The sequence below is a fragment of the Myotis davidii genome, unplaced genomic scaffold (genome assembly GCF_000327345.1).
Source record: "Myotis davidii unplaced genomic scaffold, ASM32734v1 scaffold173, whole genome shotgun sequence".
Taxonomy (NCBI): domain Eukaryota; kingdom Metazoa; phylum Chordata; class Mammalia; order Chiroptera; family Vespertilionidae; genus Myotis; species Myotis davidii.
The window spans coordinates 2,391,519-2,399,149 of record NW_006286303.1 but is presented as its reverse complement, the minus strand read 5'-3'; the positions used below and the strand labels follow the sequence as shown (position 1 = coordinate 2,399,149).

The following is a 7,631-nucleotide window of genomic DNA, read 5'->3' as shown; positions in this document are numbered from 1 at the left end:
GTTCTCAGCTGCCTGGCTGCCAGCCGCCATCTTGGCTGTCAGTTAATTTGCATATCTCGCTGATTAGCCAATGGGAAGGGTAGCGGTCATATGCCAATTACCATGTTTCTCTTTTATTAGATAGGAGATATATATAGATAGATAGATAGATAGATGATTGATTGATTACTGGTCATTTTCTTTCTTTGCTGATTCTAAAGGTGGGAAGAAAAGGTATATCAATATAGTCTGAACAGGTTGTGTAGGCTGGCTCAATGGATTAGAAATTAGTTGTGCCCTAAAATGCAGAGCAATTTTCTCTAGAGACATTACTGAGTTCTGGGGCAGCATAGAAGGGTGGGGGACAAAGCCTAAAAGGCAGAGAAAAATTAGTCACAGTCTACCACTGCTTAGGAAACAAAACTCTGCTTAGGGGGGCGGTCAGGGGTAAGGGGAGAGGATCAGCATCAAACACATGACTGGTCTCCCTGCTCAAGAAACTTGAACCTGCATGGAATGAAAGGCTAAAATGCCAAACTCAAAATATGCTAAGGATACAAGTTTTAGGATAGAGGTGAACTGAATATTATTAAAACTTGCAACCCAGCTCAATCTTTCATTACACCAAAGTGACCATTTCCCTCACACTATCTCCCTAATACAGAAAAGATGAGACCATTGATTGTCAAGTTAACTATGATTAATATGTTCAATAAAATAGAGGGAACAGAATATTCATTTCAGAATAAAGTGAGTGAAAACAATTTCAGAAGAGAATTCTATATATTAGACTCAAATATAGAATATCAAACATATCTGAAACTAAGAATTCATTGGATTAACAGAATGGACACTGAAGAAGCTAGGCAAATCTTTCTACAAACCACTACAGTAATACAGTAGGTCCTCAGGTTACGTCGGAGATCTGTACGGCACGACACCTACATAAGCACCTACGTCACTCACATGGAGCACATACACAGCAGTAATGAAGTAAAACAGTAAAAAACAATTTAAAAGGAAGATAACAATTCCTGACCTTTACTTGTGGTAAATAAATAATAAAAAACATAAAGCACATATGTACATACATCAAAATGATAGAACCTTTTTTTTTTCATAAATAAATGGGAGATGGCGATGTAACCACAAAACGACATTGAATACGACGTAACCGAGGACTGCCTGTACTATCTTCTAAATATTCAGACAGAACTGAATTTCAGCTAGCTCTTGGCAAAACACATTTTCAAATGAGTCTAACACAAATTTAAAGTCCCAGCCCCTGCACATTTAAGACTCAAAGTTTACACTCTTTTGAGTATCCTTTTTCATGATGAGAATTTAGTAACATTTTTTCCAATTAAAAGCAAATTGTCAGTGTAATTCACACTAATGACTGTAATTTATTTCGTTTCTATAAGTCAGTTTTCTAAATTTCAAGCTTAAAGTATTCTTTAGAATGAAACAGCAACAAATATATTCCTCTGGTTATGAGACATCTTTTAGAGAAGTAAAAACTGATGTTTACAGAGAGTGAACTGATTAATTAGTCACTCAGAAAAGTGCTGCTTTCCAAACCAGTTCTTTCTAGCACCAAAGTACAGGTCCCAGCTACCACATGTTGCAGCCTACTTCCTTCCCTATACTGTATACTTCCCTATACCTAAGTGAATGAGTCTAAGGGGACTAGAAATATACTCTATTTATGAAAAAGTCCTTACAGAGCACTTTTAGGAAGTCACACAATCCTAATCATACGCAAAAGAGAGATTAAAGCACTAAAAATGGAGAAAAACAAGATTAAGAAATTGGTGTATAAAGTCTAAAATGTAGGGTTCTTTAGTCAGAAGGGATATGGCTAAGAGCATACATAAACAAAGTCTATAAAGTCACTAATATTGGGATATAATATATATATGTGCAAAGTCTCGGAAGGCTAAAACTAATAGTTACTTTAGGATAGAGAACAAAATACTATAACACATCATACAGTAAAATGATGACACTTGTTTCCTCAAGTATGAGTCAGGCTGAAAGCACATTCAAGTCATAGAGAGTTCACTTACTTGGACATCAATTTTTTAAACTATACTACTATAATTAGGACACAATCAAGGAGCAAAATATAAACAAAAGTATAAAAAAATTAAAAAATAAATGTCAAAATCTATTTAATGAAGCATTTTATTCACTTGTAAGCTCCTCAAGCTCTTACAAAGAACCTACTAAAAGGCTGAGGTTTCCTGTTTTATTGTCTTCCAAGCACCACTATTTGTACTTACCTCATTGCTTTTTATCTCTTTTTATATCCACAAGAGGAACCTTATAACCTCTAATTAGCATTTGTCATCTAAATGGCATCTAAACAGTATCGAGTCTCACAGTGCAGGTTCAGAAATATGAGTTAATGAATAAGTAACTTTCAGTAAATGGCACACTAGCAGCATAAAGAACTAGCAGCCAGCCCTAGTAGGTTTGGCTCAGTGGATAAAGCATCAGCCTGCAGACTGAATGGTCCAGGTTCGATTCTGGTCAATGGCACATGCCCAGGTTATGGGCTTGAGCCCCAGTAGGAGACTGCAGGAAGCAGCCAACTGATTCTCTCTTATCACTGATGTTTATATCCCTCCTTCTCCCTTCCTCTCTGAAATCAATAAAAATATTTTTTAAATAAAAGAATCAGGTGTTGAACAAATAAAATTACAACTTAAAAAAAATGGCAGCTAAAACCAGCAATTTCTTAAGACAAATATGCTTATCTTCCAAGAATATCAATATTCATTTTAAAGTTTCTATTAAAGCAAATATATGCAAAATACAACTGAAATTTCAAATGGGTGTTTGAAATATAATACAAGACTTCAAATACATTTTGTGGTTATAGGTGGCCAGTTCATATTTCTAGACCCTAAGGATACATGTTTATTATCTTCTGATATTAGAGTTTCATTAAAAATACTGTTAAGTACTGACAGACTTAAACTATCTCTGTACTTACCTACCAATTCTCCAAAGACTAGATGCTCTTTAAGTAGAGTATTAGTATACATCTTTCTATTCCTATGACCTAGCATAGTACTTATATGTCAAGACCACTTCTATTAAAAACAAAAAACATTCAAACTCTCATTTTCAGCACAGATAAAGCAATAGCTTTACCTCTAGCTTGAAACAACAAAAAAGAGACAGAAATATATGAAACTGTTTTCAAGACAATGTACAATGGGAAATGAAGGACAATGATTCCTGAGAAACGAGAAACAAGTCAGAGGGCACTATGATTCCTAAGCTTACGAGAGCTCCAGGCAGCAGTGAATGGAGAGCTCAGACAAAGCCTGGAGATTCCCTGAATTAAGGAGCCAGCTGAGAGTCAGGAGACCAAGACAGTTGGAAGCCACAGAACAGATCACCAAAGATCTGAACATAGTCCCTACTGATTATTTCAGTGAGTACTGAGCAGCATATGCAAATAAGGAAACTACCAGAGGTGGAGCAAAGAACTAAGGAAGAATTAGAGAAAACAGTGCCCAAAGCTCACAAAGATCTGGCACAGTGCCTCTTTCCATCAGCCAGACTAGAAAACATTGTAATTCTCAAGCCACTGAGTACACTATCCAGGAGGGTCTTGCCTCATTAATAGGCAATAACTAGCCCTAGACTAAACACTTCTCTGGCTCCTCAAAAAGTTCAATACATGGTGGAGCAAAAGTAGGTTTACAGTTCTGAGTATGAAAAACACAGAAGTTATTCTTGTATTATTAATTATTGTATTACTTCCCATACAAACAACCTTCTTTTACCCTACCCTATATAGACTTATCTTATAACCCACACTCCTATGTATATACCCTAAAGAACTGAAAACAATAGCAAATGAATACATATACATCCATGTTTACAGCAGTAGCAGTCAACCTTTGGATGGAAATAGCCCATTAATGGATGAATGAATAAACAAACTGTGGTATATCCACACAGTGGAATATTATTCAGCCATAAAAAATAATGAAGTATTGATACATGCTACAACACGGATGAACCTCAAAAACATTATGCTAAATGAAAGAAGCTAGACACAAAAGGTCATATAATGTATAGCTCCATTTATATAAAATATCCAGCTGGTAGTAGCGGTTGGAAGCGGGCTACAGGAAGGCCAGTCCTCAGAGCAGGCAAATCCGGCGGGAATCAGCGCCATCAGAACTGCCACCATGACTGTGGGCAAGAGCAGCAAGATGCTGCAGCACATCAACTACAGGATGAGGTGCATCCTGCAAGACGGTCAGATCTTCATTGGCACCTTCAAGGCTTTTGACAAGCATATGCATGTAATTGTGATGAATTCAGGAAGATCAAGCCAAAGAACTCGAAACAAGCTGAAAGAGAAGTGAGTCCTTGGGCTGGTGCTTCTTCTAGGGGAGAACCTGGTCTCAATGACAGTAGAGGGACCTCCTCCCAAAGATACTGGCATTGCCTGAGTGCCGCTTGCTGGAGCTGCTAGGGGCCCAGGAATCGGCAGGCCTGCTGGCAGAGGAATCCCAGCTCGTGTTCCCATGCCCCAGGCCCCTGCAGGACTTGCAGGGCCAGTTTGTGTGGTTGGTGGACCATCCCAACAGGTGATGACCCCATAAGCAAGAGGCACTGTTGCAGCTGCTGCCACAGCTAGTATTGCAGGGGCCCCAACCCAGTACCCACCAGGCCATGAGGTCCTCCTCCACCTATGTATGGGCCAAGGGGCACCCCCTCCAGGCATGATGGGCCCACCTCCTGGTATAAGGCCTCCCATGGGTCCCCCAAGGGGGATCCCCCCTGGACGAGGAACTCCAATGGGCATACCCCCTCCAGGAATGAGGGCCCCTCCACCAGGAATGCGAGGTCTTCTTTGATCCTTGGCCACAGAGTTACGGAAGTAGCACAGAGGCGTGGTCCCGGTTCACCAGGGCCACAGACCGGTTAGTTGGTTATGCTGTTGTACTTCGAGTCTCACCAGATTGTCTGGTTTCCCTTACAGGCCCCCCTCCCCCAGGAATGTACCCACCAAGGCCCTAGACTCATCTTGGCCCTCCTCAGCTCCCTGCCTGTTTCCTGAAAGCCTGTACATAGTCCTTTTATTTCTGAGTGGCCTGTGAAACAAAATTTCTTAATAAACTCTTAATAGGATAAAAATTAATTAATTAAATTAAATATCCAAAGTAGATAAATAAGAGTCAGAACATAGATTGGTGGTAGCCAAGGACTGGAGGGAGAGGATAATAAAAATAAACTGATTAATGGGTAAGGAGTTTTAGTTTGAATTGATGGAACTGTTTTAGAACGAGATTACAGTTGCACAACACTATGAATGTACTAAATACCAATGAATTGTTCACTTTATCATGGTTACTTTCCTGTTATGTGAATTTCACCTCAATAAATTCTTTTTAAAAATAAAAAGGTGGAAAAATGAAAACTAAGAATTAATGAGGGAAAAAAGAAAACAAAAAGCAAAATGAAAGACTTAAATGTAGCTGTATCAATAATTCCAGTAAATAGTCCAAAATCCCTAATTAAAAGGCAAAAATTGTCAGACTGAATAAAAAAGCAAAACCCAACACTGCCTATAAAAAAAAATGAACTTTAATTAAAAGGCATAAATATGGGGGAAAATGTAAATGGAAGAAATATGCCATGCTAACATTAAAAGAATGTTGTTGGAATGACTGTATTACTATTAACAAAGAAGATTTCAGAGAAAAAAATGTTTCTGGAGATAAAGAAGGTCAACATCTATTACTGGTAAAAACTCTCCACAAACTACTAGACCAGATAAGGATATCTGTTTTTACAACTGCTAATCAATGTTTTCTGGAGAGTCTAGTCCAGTGATGGCGAACCTATGACACACGTGTCAGAGGTGACACGCAAACTCATTTTTTTGGTTGATTTTTCTCTGTTAAATGGCATTTAAATATATAAAATAAATACCAAAAATTAAAGTCTTTGTTTTACTATGGTTGCAAATATCAAAAAATTTCTATATGTGACACGGCACCAGAGTTAAGTTAGGGTTTTTCAAAATGCTGACACGCCGAACTCAAAAGGTTCGCCATCACTAGTCAGTGTAGTAAAACAAAAAATCTACAGAAAGCATCCAGATTAAGAATGAAAGAATAATGTCTTCATTGCAGATGATATGACTGTCTAAGAAGAATTTCAGGAGTCTACAAAAAAGTTAATGAAACTAATAATTTGAATTTAGCAAATTATACCCTAACAAGGAAAAATAATTGAAAAATGTTAAACATATACCACTTAAAATAAACATAATATTTATAAGATAAGTCTGAAAAATATATCCAAGACACCTACATTAAAACTACATAGCATTCTTCAAAAAAATATTCAAACACTTAAGAAAACGAGATACTGTTTCATGGGTCAGAAGATTAAGTATTTTTATGATGCCAATTTCCCCAAATTGATCCATAAATTCAATGCAATCCAAACTAAAATCCCAATAGGATTTTTTGGTAGAAATTCACTAATTCTAAAATTCATATGAAATACAAACAGTCTAGAAAAGCAAAACAATTAAAAAAAAAAAAAAAAAAGTAGTACAGCCCTGACTGGTTTGGCTCAGCGAATAGAGCGTCGGCCTGAGGACTCAAGGGTCCCAGTTCGATTCCGGTCAAGGGCATGTAACTTGGTTGCGGGCACATCCTCAGTAGGGGGCATGCAAGAGGCAGCTGATCGATGTTTCTCTCTCATCGATGTTTCTAACTCTCTATCCCTCTCCCCCCCTCTCTGTAAAAAATCAATAAAATATATTTTTTTAAAAAGAAAAAAAAAGTAGTACAAAGTTTAAGAACTAGCACCACCTAATTTTAAAACATAATTATAAAGCTACAATACTCAAGACAGTGTGGTATTAGCATCAAGATACACATAAAGATCAATGGAACAGAACAGAGCCAAGAAATAAACACATACATATACTGAAAACTGATTTCCAACAAAGGTCCAAAGGCAATACAGTGAAGAAAGAAGTCTTTAAAACAAATGTTATTGAAGCAACTGGGTGTCTATATGCAAAATAAAAAGAACTTCAATCCATACACTGCACCATATAAAAAAATTATCTCAAATGAATCATAGATTTAAACGTAAAACTTAAACCTATAAAAGTTCTAGATAAAACATTGAAAAAAATCTTTGTATATAGACTTAGGGAGACATACTAGGTATTACACCAACAGCATAATCCATAAAAGAATGAATTGGATTTTATTAGTTAAAAACTTCTGCTCTTGAAAAGACTGTCAGAGGATGAAAAGACAGACCACTGGTTCGGAAAAATCTTTGCAAAATATAAACTTGCAACCAGAATACATAAAGAATTCTCAAAACTCCACAATAAAAAACAAACTCAATAAAATAAAATAAAAACACGGGCAAAAGTTAGAAGACACTTCACCAAAGAAGATATACAAGTGCCAAATAAGCATGAAAAGATGCTCAATATCACTAATCATTAGGAAAATGCAAATTAAAGCCATAACAATAATATTAGAATTAGTGAAATAAAAATATTAACTAAATATTGACAAGGATGTAGCAGAACAAACCATCATGCACTGCTGGTGGTAGTGTAAAATAATACTATCAAATTT

General features: G+C 36.7%; 1 protein-coding gene and 1 pseudogene across 2 annotated transcripts in view; one reads left to right on the top strand and one right to left on the bottom strand.

Moving 5' to 3' along the window:
* Positions 1-7,631, bottom strand: part of CHIC2 (cysteine rich hydrophobic domain 2) — a 58,412-nt gene that overhangs the window by 14,663 nt on the left and 36,118 nt on the right. The window lies entirely within an intron of this gene.
* On the top strand, positions 4,099-5,137 carry LOC102762788 (annotated as a pseudogene).